Source organism: Lepidochelys olivacea (assembly GCF_965140295.1).
Source record: "Lepidochelys olivacea isolate rLepOli2 genome assembly, chromosome: 1".
Classification (NCBI taxonomy): domain Eukaryota; kingdom Metazoa; phylum Chordata; order Testudines; family Cheloniidae; genus Lepidochelys; species Lepidochelys olivacea.
In genome coordinates this window covers 264,623,659-264,641,854 of record NC_140411.1, presented here as the reverse complement: position 1 = coordinate 264,641,854, position 18,196 = coordinate 264,623,659, and the positions used below count along the sequence as shown (strand labels likewise).

Here is an 18,196-nt window from a genome sequence, read left to right as displayed (position 1 = left end):
CCTAAAGTTCTTTTTTTAAAAAGATGGGCCTGAACTAGAAATGAGCTCCGTTTCACATGTGTGGGTCCCCGCCACTCCCTGGGGGTGTGCTAGGGTGACCAGATGTCCCGATTTTATAGGGACAGTCCCAATTTTGGGGTCTTTTTCTTATATAGGCTCCTATTACCCTCCACCCCCTGTCCTGATTTTTCACACTTGCTGTCTGGTCACCCTAGGGTGTGCACATGTGTGGGTCCCAGCTGTTCCCTGCCCCCCTCATTGAAGCAGGCGTGCAGGATTACTGCCCTGGGAACTGCAGGGCACCAGTGGACATGGGGCCAGCTGCAGACAGGGGCATGGGGCAGGGCTAACTGGAGGCAAGGGGATGCGGGGCTGGCTGCGGGCAGGGCAGGGGTGCTGGGGTGGCTGGAGACAGGGGCTGGCTGCTGATGGAGACAGGGTGGCTGGCTGGAGACAGGGGCTGGCTGGAGGCAGGGCAAGGGGTGGCTGGAGACAGGGGCTGGCTGCGGGCAGGGGGCTGGCTGGAGGGCGAGGGGCTGGCTGGAGGTAGTGGGTGCGGAAGTGGCTGGAGGCAGGGCAGGGGGTGGCTGGAGACGGGGGCTGGCTGGAGGGCAGGGGATGCGGCAGGGGCTGGCTGTAGGTAGTGGGTGCAGGGGTGGCTGGAGGCAGGGCAGGGGGTGGCTGGAGGCGGGGGCTGGCTGCGGGCAGGGGTGGCTGGAGGCAGGGCAGGGGGTGACTGCAGGCAGGGGTTGCGGGGCTGTCTGGAGGCAGGGGCTGGCTGCGGGCAGGGTGGTGGGTGCTCACGGGGAGAGCAGCAGGACGCAGCCCAGGCCCAGCAGAGCAGCCGGGAACCCACCAGGCACCAGCGGGAGCCCCAGGGCCAGGGGAACAACATCAGCAACAGGGCTCGGGCTCAGGGCCAGGCGGCAGCCCACATGGCTCCCACAGCACCCCCGGCGGCCGGAGGAAGAATTACATCACTTCCAGGCCAGAGCCCATCTAAGCCTCAGCTCCCCCCTCAGGGGAAGCGGGTTAACAACCGGTTCTAAAACTGCTTCAAAATCAGCTCCAGCTCACCACTGCCTCTACTGATACCTACCTTACTGTGAGAGAATGGAGGCAGTATATAAACTGGTCCCCTTCCCAAGCTCATCCCAATTGGCTGGAACAGGGGAGCCTTGCCCCACCCACTCTGCTCCTGAGCCCAGGTCCTTAAAGATACAGTCACAAGACTTATTCAGGGGACCATTTCCTCTCTCTCCACCTTTATACATCAGACCACCCCAACTCGTAAAGGGGCCATGTCATCTGACAAGGATGAAATGATTAGTAGGCACCACTGTCCATAAAGGGGCAAGTCACCTGTTACACTGCCCAATCTGTATTTTCTCCAACTTGGGTACAGGACCTCCAATCCTCTAATTAAATATTATGTCCCTTCTGATAGTCATGGAAAACTCCAAATTTATATTTCACACACAGCTTTTGTCACTGTTGAGTTTGCTACCCCACTATTTCTAAATGTAGACTGCAAACATTTCTTCTGTGGCTGTGTAGTGCCTGATCTCTGCACTGTACTGACCTGCTTTTTACATTGGATTTCAGAATTTCAGGACTCTACATTTGCATTTTTTGCAATCATGAGTTAGAGATTAATTTCAACTTCAAGTTGTACAAAAATGTGAACAAGTGAAGAGAGAGACCGAGAAAACAGATATGTCATTCTGTCGCTCTCATTAGACTCTCCCTAGGGGATTGTCATCCTCAGATGTTTCATCTTGATACTGCTGAAACACATCTGACACTGGGGAATCTCCCCTGAGATTCTTAGCCCATTGAATACAGTAGCCAGTGATACTAGGCAATTAGCGACCGAGCTAGATACAGACACACACAGGGATGCATGGATACCTCCTGTGTGCGTATGTGTAAGTAATAGTGTGCATTACTGTGTGTTTCCTCTGCCACAGTGCATTTCAAAGGCATTTCTCAGAGGAGTTCATTGACAGAAACCCCACAGGAATCCAGTCATATGCAGTTAATTAACCCACTGCATTACCAAGCAGAAAGAGACTCATGGCAGAAAAGCAGCAATCCCTTCTGTATCCTTCTCTAGAAACAGTTCACAAGTTGGAAGTTCCTTAGTAGACAGAGTTTCTACCCTGTTTCATACAGTACCTTCTGAGCCAGACTGGCCCTGAAGCAGCTGTGAGTTCCCCCACAGCTAGTACAGCTACAGCACCTCCTGCTGGGATCAGCTCAGATGGCAGTGTCTGACCTGGCTCAGAACCAATCCCCATGATATTTTTCTCATAGTGCCTCCTTGTTTGGAGAGGCTCAGATTGCGGTAGCTGGGGGTTCCTGTACTGCCCAGTTCTCCCACACCATTCAATACAGTGCCTCCTTCTGGAGACAGAGGTGATGTGGCTGTAAGCGCCAAACATCCAGTACACCTGTAAGACCTTCTTCCCTGCTGGGATTGGCTACTAAATTCACAGCCATGAAAAACGCATCACAGACTATGAAATCTGGTCACCCCGTGAAATCTGGTCTTTTGTGTGCTTTTACCCTATACTATACAGATTTCACGGGGGAGACCGGCGTTTCTCAAATTGGGGGTTCTGGCCTAAAAGGGAGTTGCAGGGGGGTCACAGGGTTATTTTAGGAGGTCACGGTATTGCCACCTTTACTTCTGTGCTGCTTTCAAAGCTGGGAGACCGCAAAGCGGCAGCTGTTGGCTGGGTGCCCAGCTCTGAAGGCAGCAGCACAGAAGTCAAGGTGGCAATATCATACCATGCTACCCTTACTTCTGCTCTGCTGCCTTCAGAGCTGGGTGGCCGGAGAGGAGAGGCTGCTGACTGAGGGCCCAGCTCTGCAGACAGCAGCGCAGAAACAAAGATGGCATTACCATACCATGCCATCCTTACTTCTGTGCTGCTGGTGGTGGCAGGTCTGCCTTCAGAGCTGGGCACCAGCCAGCAGCCGCTGCTCTCCAGCTGCCCAGCTCCGAAGGCAGCACTGCCGCCAGCAGCAGTGCAGAAGTAAGGGTAGCAGTACCACAACCCCTCACCCCCAAAAACAATAACCAATAGCCCCACCCTCATACAACTCCTTTTTGGGTCAGGATCCCTACAATTACAACAACGTGAAATTTCAGATTTAAATAGCTGAAATCATGCAATTTACAATTTTTAAAATCCTATGACGGTGAAATTGACCAAAATGGACCATAAATTTGGTAGGGCCCTAGCTATTGTGTATGGGAGTTTCCCTCTCCATTTTTGATACCATGATCCCTTTTTACAACAACCACAAAAAAGACTTTGGGACACCCTTCCATCTAGCCATTAAACGGAGGATGGCCATGTCCCTGCAGAGCTTGTTCAAGACCAACAGGTTGAGAATCCATGCTATAACAGATTCCTCTTGCTTTCTTCCAATCCCATAACGCAGCCGAATCAAGTAAATGGCTAGGACAGAAAACAAGAATTCCAGTTTGTGGAAAAATGTCAAGGTTTTGACCTTTCTTTTCATTTAGCATCAGGACGAAAATGAAACCTAATTCTTTTGTGAAAAAAATGAGAGACACCCAGAATTGCCAGGTGGTTAACATCTCCCACATCCCAAACAACGTAGTCTCCCCATCAGGCTGTAGAGTCAATCTCCCAAGCTCTCCTGTTGAAGCTGTTTCACTTTGCATAAATCTTTGACTATTCATTGGACCAGAGAGAGATTGATTCTAAACCCCAATGGTTAGGGTATTCACCCGGGTCTTCCTGATCCCAGGCAAGTGTGTAACGCCAACAGACCACGGTCGACGGTGGGCAGGATCAAATCTGGGACCTCTGGAGCTTAAAGCATAAGCCTCTACTGCATGAACTAAAAGCCAACTGGCTGTTAGCTAAGGCTGTAGAGCAGACTCATTTAACTAAGTGGTCTCGGTGCCACTAGATGGGACAAAACACCACACCCAGAAGGCGTGTGGGTTACAAGTGCACGAACTACAGGGCTATTCTGGGAGGTGTCTTTCTGGTTTCAGCCAGAAAGCTTCCTCCAAATTTGAAAAATTTTCCCCAAAGAGTTTTGGTTTGGACAAATTGACATTTTTTGACAAAGAAAACCTTTTGTCAAATAATTCCGTACTTACAGGTGTTTACAGCTAGACTTGAACAATTAAGAGACAAAAAATACAGCCCATGTCTACCTATGGAACCACCCCTGTCCTCAGGTAATATCAGAGTTGTAAAGCCAGTTACCAGAAAGCAAATCCTCCATGTATTAGGCTGCAGAATGGGATGAGGGACATGGTATTTGCACTGGTATATTCACTGCAAGTTCAGGACACGAAATCATATCCTTTTCACCTGGTTCCCAGTAACCCTCTCCCGTTTTGAGCTACCCAAGCTTTGAAACAGTAATTTTGCAAGTCTATAATTTATTTTATCTTAAAGGATCCCAAACCTCTTTACAGACCACCGTGCCCATAAAAAGCATTTCAACCACTGTTGAAATGCATGCACGCCTAGAATGAATATGACAGCTCTTTACCAATGAACAGCAACATTACATAACAGCTTAGGGGAGAAGGTGAAAGGAAAATACCATATTCACATGAAATTACAGAGTGAATTTTAGGAACTCATAACATTTCCACGATGCAATTAGATCAGGACACCAGTACTAAAGCCCCATATTCTTGTGAAAAATGCCAGAGTTCCAGACTCCATTTTATATCTATCACCTAAATGATGGTGTAACGCCCTGCTGAGTGTGTGTAACAGGTCCCCGCTCTGGGCAAGTTCACAGAGAATACAAGTTGTCACTACACCCTGCTCTAGCAGCTTGGCTCTTGAGCTCAAGCTGTAGCAGTTCATGCTTTTAGCTCTGGAGATTCTTGGTTCACTCCCTGGTGTTTCATCCAAGAGAGTGGCTATCACAGTAGCACCTCTAGCTGCACAGCACTCTCCACCACCACGTTGGGGCACTGTGATCAGTACTGACGCAAGAGTGTCTCTACTGAACCAGGTTTCAGAGTAGCAGCTGTGTTAGCCTGTATCCGCAAAAAGAACAGGAGTACTTGTGGCACCTTAGAGACTAACAAATTTTTTAGAGTATAAGCTTTCGTGAGCTACAGCTCACTTCATCGGATGCATTCAGTGAACCATTAACCCCCACTTGATGCAAGTTTTCCTTGGATGCCTCCCATCTGACCAAGCCCAAACCTACATGGCTTGTGAGATCTGATGAGAACACCGTTCCTCCAAATTAATCAGACCAGAGACTGAAGCTACTATTGAGGGTGGCAGGAAGACGACTTAGAAACTGCTGTGTTGCCTGTCCCCTCAAATCTTATTTTAATTATGATACTGCTGGTGGGAGGGACAAAGGGAAGGAAAGAGGAGGAGGCTTTAAACTAGGATATATCTAACTTTTTTGCTTGTCTTGCCTGAGAAAACAACCATACCGTGACATGGCAAAACATGTGTTTTCATACTGTGACATTGAGTTAATGTGTGGCTACATACACTAATGTCACATCACCTTGCACCATCAATTCTGGATGTTCAGATAGGATGATGATGGGAGCCAGTTCAAAACCTTAAGATAAAAGGAGATAAACATACTGAGGACAAGGGGCAATGGTCATGAGGTAGTGAGGCCAAAAATACATTCATGATTATTTAACTTCCCTGCCAATGCTAACGATGTAAGACAGACTTGTGAAAACTGAGATTCTCCTGTAAACATTTAGACTAATGTTCACCAAGGTAGGTAATTATATCACAAAACATTAGATAACATTTAGCAGTTCACCAAGGTAGATAATTATATCACAAAATCCCAGAGGTTTTGAAAATATAAAGGCCTTTGAGAAGCCCCTGACTCACCTTCTGGGGGGAGTTCAAACTATAGCGGCATTCAGCAACACCATGTTCGCTTCTACATACATAACATGATGTTGAGTGTCATATGTTCAGTGTCAGAGCTCTAGACTCGTTTTGGTGGGAAGAGACCTCACAAATTAGACATATAGTCCTCAGCATAGTGACAAGACTGATCTTGTTGTTTCCTTCCTAAAGTTGCTTTATTTGCACCTTGAAACCAAGGTGAATGGCTCACTGAAGAAAGATTAGATTAGATATAATCTTGATAGTTGAGCATCTAGGTTTTAGATTTTAATATCTCTAAATATAGCAATTCCACCACCTCTATCAGCATCTTCTGTCACCCAGACTGTTCTTGCAATAAACTTTTAATTTGATGTTTAATCAAAAATTTTGCTGCTGCTTCTTCAACTCATTTACTTCCTGATCTGTCCTTGGTGACTAATGAGGATAATTGGCCCCTGTCTTCTTTCAGAAACAGTCCTTTACACATTTGCAGACAGTTATGTCTCCACCCACTGTAGTCTTTTCTCTCAACCTTTCTTTAATGTTGACAATAGTAGGTATTGTTTTCTAAGAACTTTGATCATTTTTGTTGCTCAGTCCTGCAAACTCTCTCCAATCTTTCTCTGTCTTTTAAATATATAATGCCCAAACTGGAACATCATGCTTTAGAAGAGACTTAACCAAGGCTGCAAAGAGAATAATTACTTTCCTATTTTACGCAAACCAGTATCCTGTATAAAGCTACCTTGCTTGTGTGTTGGCTGTGTCAGAGGACTAACACTAATCTATCCAGTCATTTACATCTTGCTGATTCAAATCCAGCCTAGGTCAATAAAGACTGCAAATGGTTTCCATCTGATGGCTGTTTAGTGGCTATAGATAAAATTTTCAAAAGTGCCTCAGTGATTTAGGAGCCTGAGTCCTAATTTCAAAAATTACTTAGGCACTTAGGAGCCTAAGTCTCATCAAAAGTCAATAGGACTGAAGTTCCTAAGTGCCTACGCCACTTTTGAAAATAGGAATAAGGTCCTAAATCATCGAGGCACCTTTGAAAAATTTACCTTGTGTCAAGTGAGCTGATGGTCTCCCTCCAGTTCCTGACAGGCAAACAGTCATATTCCAATTGGCATAGACACCAAGGACTGAACACACCATGAAGACTTGATTCTCTTTTTCTCCACGTAAACAGTATGGCACAGCAGTACACAACAGGGTTAAGGAAGCTGTACCTGTGCTGGGGATAGAGGAAGTAAATCTTCAGTTCTCAAGGCTGTCAGTCTAACACATTTAACAGCAACATCCACTGACTCCTTTGATATTTCCACAGAGTGGTGAGCCTTGTCCATGGTTCTCTGTGTGCTGTTCCCATTCCGTTCACTCATTTTATAGCTTTAACCCTCATTCCATTCCTGTTTTTTCATTTGTTATCCCCCATATTCACTGGATTTCTGAGCTCTATGGCCTCTCCTTCATTTGGTCCAGGCGATTTAGGCCATCCCTCTCCAGAATTCAACCAGAGACATTCACTGACTCCCTTGACACTTTCTTAAATGGAGGGAGGGGTGTTGTCCAGGGGTCTCAGTTTGACGTGTCCCTCTGCATCCCTCATGCTGAACCTGTCACCACACTCCTGTCCCTATTTTCTCATCATTTGCTCCCAGCTGATTAACTGTTGTTTGTTTTTTGTAAATCCTTTTTGTACAAGGGAGGCCATTGTTGTTTTTGTGGGAGGAGATCCCTTTTAGAGAGCCCCCCAACTTACAAAGATCAAATCAGCTGACACCTTTTAGCAGCACTAAATTCATTCAGTGTATGTTTAAAACAAAAATCCTCTCCATCTGCCCAGGACTAGTACCTAAGGCACTCCTGCCTCACCGGGTACCAAAGAACTACATGAAAAAGCAATTTTAGCTCAGAGGCAAATTACCTATGGTTTGGGTTTGCTTACTTACAGTGTACTGTGTCTACTACCGAGTCACACACCTTTTCTTCTCCACATAGAAACCTCAATGGCATGAAAATTAGCTTGCATCCACTGAGCCCTCTTCCTGCCTCTGACAGGGTGTGCACACTGTTTATTGTGGGCTTGCTCATAAGCACAGAGCTGCACACATTCATTTGATATTGTAGGGTTGTTCACTGGCTCAGGGTTTACATACACTGATTTATTTTTGCATGGTTGTTCATGATTGCTGGGCTACTCAACAGCTGTTTGTTATTATCAGGTGGTTGTGAGTGGTGGGGCTGCTGTGCTGGCCTAGATTGTGTTTTTCAGAAGACAAAAATTAAGCTTTAATATTTAATCTTATTGAGCCAAACCCTCTGCTGGTGTAAATCAGCATAGTTCCATTCATTTCCATAGCACTACACCAATTGACTACAGTTGAGGATCTGGCCTAATAACTGCAAACAGATAAAAGAAAAATAAAAGTAGGTCAAAGAGGAACTGGAGTCACTTTCATGACCAGTAGGAATTACACTCATGACCAGTAATGGCATCCCTTTAATTTCTGCAATGAAATACTTGTAAAATTTAGCAAATAATGGGTTCAGGCTAGAGGGCATTAGGCAATTGGTAGGAGGACATCATGCTTTAATTTTAATCTTATCACTCCTGGACCCCGCTTCTACAAATCCCAAAACTGCAATTTTCAAATGGCCATTTCCTCTTAGTTCCTGAGGCACCCAGGTCAGTTGCAGGTATATTTTGCTGCATTGAAGCAATTAAATTAATCAGCTGATTCATTGTGGGTGAGAGGATTCTTGTGGATGGGTGGGTGAAGGAGGGATCATTGTAATGGAAGATTTATCAGTCATGTTTCTCCCAGTCACTCACTGCTTTTCTTTTAAGTGTAAACATTTCCACCAGATGGGAGGCACAGAAGATTCAGGCAATTTTGGAACCTCATCATAGGGTGCTCAGATGCTACAGGAACCATACAGTAGTTCTGATAGATACATAAAACTTTTCCATTTGTATCTATTAAATCATCCAGTCTGTCTCTCTGATTAACCAGTCTATTTCCTCATGTATATGTTAGGACATACAAATTCTCCCCCCCCCCCCAATTTCCTCCTGCTACTGAGGCTGTGTCCCTGCTGACCACCACATCCCCTACATTCCAGGTGCCAAGAGGTTTAGATGAAGGGACTTGAAGCAGCAGACTCACAATGCTACCCAAATTTCTCTCAGGGTAGTGTAGACCATTAACAACCAAGGGATCAGCCCCAGGTTTTGCTTACTCCTAAACTCTTCAAGCCTCAGAAGTGAAAGACCAGAACATGGAATCAAACCTGTTGCAGAGACACTAACCCCTAGAGCTCTGTGTAAGCTGTGCAACAAGCCCATCCTGTGCCAGCTTGAGGGGAGCGGTGAGAGAACAGAACTGGGTCTGGGAGTCAAACCCAGGCATCCCAGGTGGCACTGCAGAGACACTAAACCTTAGATCTCTGAGCTCTGATACCAACCCAAGCACTGAGAGTCCAGGACTTGGAACCAAAATACAATTCCATAGGGCAGCACAGAATACTAACTACTGGACTCCAGAGTCAGCTGGCCTCTTTTGCAACAAAACACAGGAGAAACAGGTTTGGTTTAACTCCAACTGGTATTTAAAATGCATAAATAAATAAAACCACCTTTTCCCCTACAGACAAGATTTTTAAGGGCTGTTAATATTCCAACATTAGGATAAAACGAACCAAACAATAAATGATTAAAAAGGCTGTCGAGGGAAAGAGAGATCTTGGTGAATTTTTTTTCTCCTGCTGTCTCTTAATGTTCTTTCATGGATGTATGGATATGTGCGAGAGGGTGATGTAGCAAAAGTTATGATCAGCGCAGGTGTCCTGAGATAATTGCACTGATCAGAGAGTCCTACACCAGCCACTTAGGATCTTTATTGCATCCAACTTATTGTATAACCGGCTTATCACATATGTATCTATGTGTAGCACACTGTCTACTGTGCTTCTGTATGCAGGCGCACACACAGAGGCTTGACATCGGTGTAACGCTATTTACCTCAGTGGTGCACCTCCTGTTCTACCCCTGGTGTGCAATAAGAATGAGACCCACAAAGCAGGCTCGTGTGTGTGGATGGGGGGAGGCGGGGCAGCAGAGGTGGCGGATGGCGGGGACAGAATTAACACAGCTGACAGTTCAATTTTTTCTCCTTTTAGGTCCCTGCTTTGCACCTTCTCCCTGTGCTGCTGTTCCCTGAGGGAAAGATGGTTTGAAAGTTGAAGCAGTTCCAAAGTAAGTTCGTGTTTTCCCGAGACATAAATTCTGCCTTTGGTTATGAAGCCCCTGCATACTCTTTCCTTTGGCTTCTCCCAAACGTGGAGAAACTCACCCCTGTCCCTGGATGCAGCGAGGAGAACCTACGCTATAGGGAGAGCGGGAAGAAGAGGGTAGGAAGGCAGAGACGGGATACAATCAAAAGATTGGGTGACCATTTAACACACCCCCTAAAGAGCAAGTATTCCCCAACCCTGGATCCTCAGCTGCTCCCAGGAATGTTTTTCCCAGACTCCTGACCGGGTGAAGGTTCGATCCCCCAGAAATTGGGGCGGGGTGTGGCCGCCAAGCCAGCCCCTCTGCCCCCACAGATGTGGTGTCCCTTCTCCGGCCAGCGAGAAGGATCGGACTGCAGATCCCTGGGCCGTCACTGCTCCAACCCCGCGCCAGCCCCAGCTCCTCTGCTTTCATTCCCAGAGCGACGGCCTGGGCCAGTGGCCAGCTCTCTCCCTGCGCTCAAATCGGCCGGCGGCTGGCTGGCTCCCTCCTTATATCGGCTATAAACAAAGTTAGCTGCAACCCAGGGGCGTAGGTCGGGGCTATATCTCTCCCTCATTTCACAGCAGCAGGCACAAGAGACAAGGGTCGGGGCTGGTCAATTTCACAGCACCCAGAGCAGGGCCCTCCCTTCAGTGTGCGGACCGGCCTGGTGGTGCCCTCTGCGATCAGACCGGTCAGGGAGTGCGCTTGAGATTAAAATCAGTCTCCAGAGGGAGAGCGCAGAGATGGAAGGGATGGAGGAAGAAGAAGGAGAGGGAACGGAGGGAAGCGGAGACAGGGAGACTAGAAGAGAGGAGGGTGGGGAAAGGAAGAGAGAGAACTGAGTGGAAGAAGGAGGGACAGCGAGGGATAGAAACAGAGACTGGGAGGGTGAGATGCCGAGGGGCGACAGGGCTGGAGGGAGTGGGAGGAAGAGGCTTGTAAAGAGAGAAGGAGAGAGCGCAGGAGACACAGACACAAAGGGAGAAGGAAACTGAGCGGGGGGCGAGGGAGGAAAGAGGGGAGCAGGGAGAGCAGGCGGGGAGAGGTGGCAGCAGGTCCCTGAGGATCGCGGGAGGGCTGGGAATGGGCAAGGAAACCGAGGCGGGGAACCGAGGTGGGAGTGGTGGCCCCGGAATAACGTGTAGGGAGAGGCACCGGGTCCTGCAGCCCCTGGGCTGAGAATGGGCAGAGCTTCGCCTCTGTCTCCAGCCGCAGAGCCCAGGCCGCGGGTGCCAGAAGCGTCAGGTGTGGGGTGAGGTGACTTCCCGCCCCCACCCCCCCGCACCGGGGGCCCGCCCCATGCTCCCAGCCCCCCTCAGCACCTGGGTCTGAACCCTCCCGGGCGCGGCCCCTCCTTCCACGCCGCGCGTCCCGCGCCGCTCGCTCCTTCTGGAGAGCAAGAAACCCCCGAGTTTCTCCTCGAATGAAAGGGCCTCTGGACCCGCTCGCCCGGGGGCAGAGCGGTACGTTACAATGGGTCTGAAGTCTGCTCTCTGCCAGCCCCACAGCTAACCCCCGGGGGCGCGTCCACGTGGGCTTGGGATTGTGTGTCCGGGGCCTTGTGCTGCAGCAGCGCGGAGGCCCCGATCACCGCCCGCCGTCAGCCCCCCGCTGCCTCCCCTCTCGCGCCGCTCCCCTGCCCCTCCGGGCGGCCAGTGCGGATCCCGAGCCCCCTCCCGGGGAGCTGCCGCTGCCTGTGGCTCCAGCCTCCGGCGCTTTCCGCTGCGGGCTCCGGGAGCGCGCACAAGAGAAGTGACCCCCCGAGCCCCCCTGCGCTGGTCTCCGGGTGCGGGGGAGGGTTGCAGAGCCAGCCTGCTCCTCCCAGCCTCCCCGGGGCCCCAGGCAGTCACCCTTGCCAAGCTCTGCGTCCTCCAGGGGGTTATGCGGTCGGTGGGGACAGCCGGAGGCAGCGCAGCGCAGGAGGGGGGGCGCGGGGCTGTGGACAGAGGGGGCGGGGGCTGGCCCCGCTGTGCTGGCAACGCTTGGTACGCGGTGCTGGCGAATACCGAGCTATCACCCCCAGCCGGAGAGATCTGCAGCCAGGGCCGAGCATCAGCTGCAGAGACCCTCCCGAGAGAGCCCTGCCCGGCCTCAGCAGAGCAAGGCGGAGGCTGGTGCCGGGCCGGTGTGACCGTGAGGAGCGGGTCCCCGCCGGGCTGTGTGAGCCGCGCAGCCTGTGCCTCTGCACACACCCGCCCCCACGCTGCGTCTGCCCGCAGGCACCCGGGGGCCAGCAGCCTTCCAGGGCCGCGCTACAGCTGCTTGGTCGGTATCCGGGCGGGGCATGTATTGTGTGGGCCCCGGGAGCTGGGGTGGTGTCTCCCGCCGGTGCCCTGCGGAGCGGGCAGAGCACACCGTTGGCTTTTCACAAGCACTAAATAAAATAAAGCACAAGGATGAATAGTAGGACCGGCTAAAGGACCCGGGCCCCGGTCCCTCGGCCAGATCTCCTGCTCCCCGGCCAGCCCCAGCTCCGTGGGGAGAAGAGAACGGCTGAGAATGTATCCCCCAGCCCCCCTCCTTGCACACAGTGTGGGGAGGGTGGGGTGCCCGCACGGAGCCCTTCGGGCACTGCCTCTGGGCCATGGTGCCGTTACAAAGGGATCGGGAAGGCGCAGCCCGAGGCTCAGTCCCAGCCTGGAGCCGCCCGCGCTGGGGTCTCTGACATGCCTTGGGGAAAGGGTGACCCCTCCGGGCGAGCTCCCCACGCACCCCCGCCAGCACACCCACTCCGCGCGCAGGTAAACTTTCGGCTCCCGCCTGCTGAGAGAGGCGGCCGGAGTCAGCAGGCTGTTTCTAGAGCCTGGGAGAACGTGGCTACAAACAGCTGCCCCTCGCCAGGACGGGTCGCCTTTGGTTTTAGCAAGACAAGAGTCAGGCACATTAACGAGGGGAAAGACCCGTTAGCAATATTAGGAGAGACTTGGGGGGGAGAGGACCTTGGACGCGCGCCCCCTCTCACGCCTGCAGAATCCTTCCCCTCCGCACCCCGGGGCTTTATCCCATTTTAAATGACTCAAACGAGGGGACTTCTGCCACTTCTGCTGGGGTTTCCACCCAAGACACTCGCCGTCCCACCTCTCTCCCTTGTATTGTCCCGCATCATGGGCAGCAGACGTGCAGTACGGTGAAGCTAAGGGGGTGTGGTAGGAATAAATCCCACACCAGCCTAGCTCCTCTGCACGTTGATTTCCTTCCAGCCTCCTTCCTTCTGCGGGCTACTGCTCTACAGTGTCTCCCGGCCTTCGGAGACCCCTTCGGGTCTAGAGTCGCAGGGAGCGAGGGGCCGTTTTCTTATCACGCTCCTTGACTAGCATCTAATAAGCTCCAGAGGTTACCCTGGATTTCAGTCCTCTCTGACATTAGCCATGGGCCAAGGAGAGCCTGGTAGAGTGACAGCACTTTCTTGCGGGGGGGGGGGTGTCCCTCCGACCAGGGATCCGATCAGCACAGCAGGTTGGAGAATGGATGTTGGCTAAAAAAACCCAGCGCTTGCTAGTTTTCCGTATAGAGCAAACCCGAGACACGTATAAATGAACACGCCCCCAAGAGCACGTCTCCCTTTGTCTTGCCACCATCTTACAGAAAGACTCACATGGCAAATTACAGCCGTGCATGTACCGGTATCTCTCGCCTCGGCACAGTCAAACGGCAAGATAGCCATTTTGCATGAGTGCAAGTAGCGGCGTGCGGAGGAGGGCGTGTGTGAGCGGAGACGGAGAAAGGGACTGTGTGGATGCGGGGGGTGGGGTAAGAAAGGGGAAGGGAGGGAAGAGCACTGCTGAACACAGCCGCCACGCCAGCACCCGGGGGGAGGGGGGGAGAGAATAAATTAAAACTATGGACTTGTCTGAATCAAGCGACCAGTAGGTTTATTTTAAAGTCCCTTGACGTGCTTGGACTTAAAATAGCCCCTCACCTGCACTCAAGCACACACAGCAGCCTGGCTCGTTTCAGCCGCTGTTCCTGGGACAGCCTCGGTCCCCGTTTACATCAGTTTCACTGCATTAGGCCTCCAATGATGCCCAGGCCCCTGGTTCTAGGTTATGCACCATCCTTTTAGGCAACATGCAGGTTTGCATTTATCCTTCTTAATAATAGACTGCGGGGAGGGAATCGAAGCATAGAATGAATGAGGGAACCCAGGGGGCAGTGAAGGGAGAGGGAGTCGATTTGCCCTGGGTTGGGTTTTAATTGTCTTAATTCCCCTTCCCTTATAGCCCCCTCCACCCCCCAAAACCCAGGGAACTTTCCCCTCCATTCACTGAAATAGTAACTCAAACATTCCTATTCCCCTCTCTGCCCATCCTATCTGATGAGACAAGGGGAAGAGGAATCAACATGTCTGAGGACTATTTCTTCCTTTAGCGAGATCTACTCCTAAAACAGCATCACTGGATTCTCCGTTCTATCGCCTGTGGTTTCCCTTTACAAATGGGCGAGCAACGATGAGCTGTCAGCCTTGAGAGAAAAACAAAAAGAGGAATTTCCCTACCTTGGTTTGTAGAAGCAGAACCTCTAGACGGACAGATTAGAGGAGCGAGCATGTTGGGACTATCCAGACTTCTCTTCTTGCTTGCATATCCACATAAGAAGAATAGGGGTCGGGGGAGCAAACGGGGGAAATGATTTTAAAAAATCCGATTTGGCTATAAAAATATGGTGTGTGTCAATCTTGGGTCCTGAAGCGGTGCAAATTCAAAGAGACGAGATTCACTTCAGAGAGTGCGGGGAAGATGGTAAAGCGCAAAATCCAAAGCAATCATTCTTTTTTGCTTTTTCACGAGTACGATTCTTATAATTATTGTTTTTTCCTGGAGCCCTAGCGGATGAGGTTGTGTTTAGAGCAACTGGAGATCGGTGCTGTTCTTCTGTGAAGCATGATTATTCCCACAGCGTTCCCCACCTGAAGGGGGGAAAAGGATCGATATTTGTATTAGTGGGGTTTGAGGGAGATGAAAAATGCTCCCCAATAAAAACATGGATTTATCTCGAAGAAAGAGAGGAAAAACGCATTTCCCAATAGTGCATGCAGCCAGGAGGAATCGAAAACAGCTGGCACGAGTCTATAAATAATTCAGATACGGTCTGGTTGTACCATTCCTGGGATAGGCATGGATACGAGATCGGAAAACAAGCGAGCTGTGAACCGTGGAGAGAAAGAAAGACCTCTACTCCCCCCACCACTCTGCCCCCTCCTCCCCACACACACACCCGACACACACACGTACAAAATAAAACACACCGCTTGGAACAAACACTTAGCAAATGCAGTTACCATCCCCATCTGCATTGCTGCTGACACGTCTGTCCGTCTCTTCCCACCCCGCTCTGGGATTGAACAGGAACTTGATTGTGCACTGAGTGTACATTTTGTATTTCTGGAGAGGTGGGGACACACACACAGGCACAGGCAGGGAAGCTGGTGTGCTGATGTGCATCACAGGGCTGTTAGTTTCACCTGCAACGTGTCTCGTTCAGAGTAATTGCAACGCCTGGCCACACAGTCACCCTCCGAACACATCCATTTGCTCTCTGGGATTTGTTTGTTTAACTCTCTAATATATTTATAAAGGCAGGGGGGTTATATTTATACCGACGTCTCTTTAGTGAACTCATGGGTGTTATTTCCCCTCCCATCACTGCTCTCGCGCAAAAACAATTAAACCTCAAAGCGATGGTAAAATATAGACACATGTACCTACCAGCAAATCCTGTTTCAACAATTTTGAATTCTCTGGGGTGGCTATTTTCCCTTTTTTTCCCCCTGCAAAGCAGTATTAACAATCCATCTCAGGCATTGTGAACTTCTTCAGGTTCACTCAAGATCTTCTCTGACACAGCCAAGGTGGGAGGCGAGCGCGAACTGTTCAGAGCAAATTTAAAAAAAAAAATCCTCTGCAATATAAAATCCCAGAGAAGATTTCCTGGGGGGCGGGGAAGCAAAGGACGGTGAATCAAAAAGCACCCGGCTAAAATAGCGAGCAAGTGAGAGCAGAAAGAAAAGCAAAGAACCGAGATCCCAACTGGTGGTTATCGGGTGCGGGGGGGTGGGGGGAGCTTTGCAAGTCAACAGTACGGAAAACAGGGGAAGAGGAGGAGGGAGCGCAAGGAAAATGGGTATTAATCACCCAGTAGTGCGGGTGGGGAGATGCAGGTTGTCCAGCTCTGGAAAAGGGTTTGAATCTCACACACGCGCAGACGCACAGAGACACACACATACAGAACGGGCTCTGGGTACAAAAAAGAGAGAAATTTCTTCTCCTGCTGTCTCTCTGGATCTTTTCCCCCTAGTGCAGAGACACTGGCTGAGGCAGCTTCCAGCGTCACGGAACCAGAGGGGAGAAATGCAGGCTTATCCCGGACCCATGGTGCCTCCTTCTGGTGAAAGAATAGAACAGCATCTAGCCCTGGCTCCTGGCAAGAAGGAACCCGGAGAGGGAAGGAATCAAAGGGGGGAGGATTTTTTTTAACCTTCCCTTACCTCCACCCTAAATCCCTAGTACATTTCTGGGGAGTTGCATCTCAGGGCCCCTGTCTGCACAGTTAAGGAGATTCACGTTTGCCCGGAAAGACTCGCTGACGGCTGGCAGGCACCGAGCCGGAGCTCCGCACAGGGAGGGGACTATAATTCTTATTCTATGAAGCAATAGGAAGACAACATAAAAGGAAATTGGATCTGAACTAAACGAAAGGGGTCAGAGCAGAGATAACATTAATAATCCAATTGGATACTCCATAATTAAGCCCAGTGGTTTAATTGCCGTGCTCAAATCCCCCTGGAAGCTGAGTAACGTGAAATCAACCCGAACAGAAAGGAAAACACAATTTCACTTGGCAGCCGGTTTGCAGCGTCCCCATCCCCTGGGGCGCTCTGTGAGCACATGCCCATTTCCCGGGGCAGTCCACAGCTTGGGGGGCTCCCCAGCTGATTAACATTAAAGTTTAAACAGTCCGGTATTTAACCCCCCCCTCGGGCAGCTTTTTAGCTGAGACTCTTGGGACAAGCTGTCCGGATGGCGGAGAGAGATGTCGGGCCTGGGGGCCTGGCTGGGGACAGGCCTAGGCAGCAGGTCTAGTCTGGCAGCTCCCCAGCCCAAGGCGAAGGAGAGCAGGGAGAGGCAAGGCAGGCTGGATCCTATGTGGCACCCCTAGATCTGGAGCACGTCCTTGCCCCCTCCGAAAGCCCGGGCCTGCTTCTAACCCACACCCCCACCTGTGTGGGGAACAGGAAGCCTGCCCTGCCCTGGCAAGTGTTTGGAACTAGACTGCCTGGCGTCTTTGGGACAACTGGACTCTGCCACTTGGAGCACCCGGGACCACCCCACCAGAGCCCCGTGCCTCCTCCTGCTCACCAGCCCCTGAGGCTGGGCCGTGTCAATGCCTCTGGCTAAGGAACAGATGCGGATTCAGTGAGGCCCTGCTGGGACAAGACACATGTAACGTTATTGTCTTGGGTGCTTCTCTGGGGGCTCACGGGCCAGTGGCCCAGCCCCCGCGTTCTTTCCCAGGGCTATTGGCCCTCGGGCGGTAAAGTGGGTATTGTCTACATGTGCAATTCTTTACAAACCAAACCCCTGGCCCCGGCAACCACGCTCCCTGCTGAGCCGGGGTGGGGCGAGAGCGGGAAGCCGTCCACCAGGCCCCACTAGCCAGGCACAGGAGCACAGTGCCCAATGTGACAGCGGGAGTTGGATTTCAACTGAGCCATTTGGGGTGGCACCCACCTCCCGCAAGGATCCTCTCTGAATCCATGCTGTGAAAGAGCCCAAGGCCTTGTTTGCACTACACAAAAGGCAGCTTTTGCCACTAAACAGTGCAGGTATACACACTACAATGCTCCTGATGTTTCTCGGTGATAAAGGACCTATGAAAACATTGTATCTGAGCCACATGCAAAAATCTCCAGGAGCTTCAGTATTGCTCTAGAGCTGTGATTTTTGTCTAATTGTTTGTGTAGGTGTGGGTGGGTGGGTGGCATTTTGTAATGCACACATCACAGTAGCAGCAGGCACACACTGCA

General features: G+C 50.7%; 1 protein-coding gene across 1 annotated transcript in view; it reads right to left on the bottom strand.

Moving 5' to 3' along the window:
* GRIN2B (glutamate ionotropic receptor NMDA type subunit 2B) overlaps nucleotides 1-16,009 on the bottom strand; it is a 284,759-nt gene extending 268,750 nt beyond the window's left edge. Inside the window, exons 1-2 of the mRNA XM_084647091.1 lie at nucleotides 15,879-16,009; nucleotides 14,669-15,079 (exon numbers count right to left, since the gene is read on the bottom strand). The gene's annotated coding sequence lies outside the window, so the exon portion shown is untranslated. The remainder of the gene's footprint in view (nucleotides 1-14,668; nucleotides 15,080-15,878) is intronic.
* Between the last annotated feature and the right edge of the window lie 2,187 nt (nucleotides 16,010-18,196).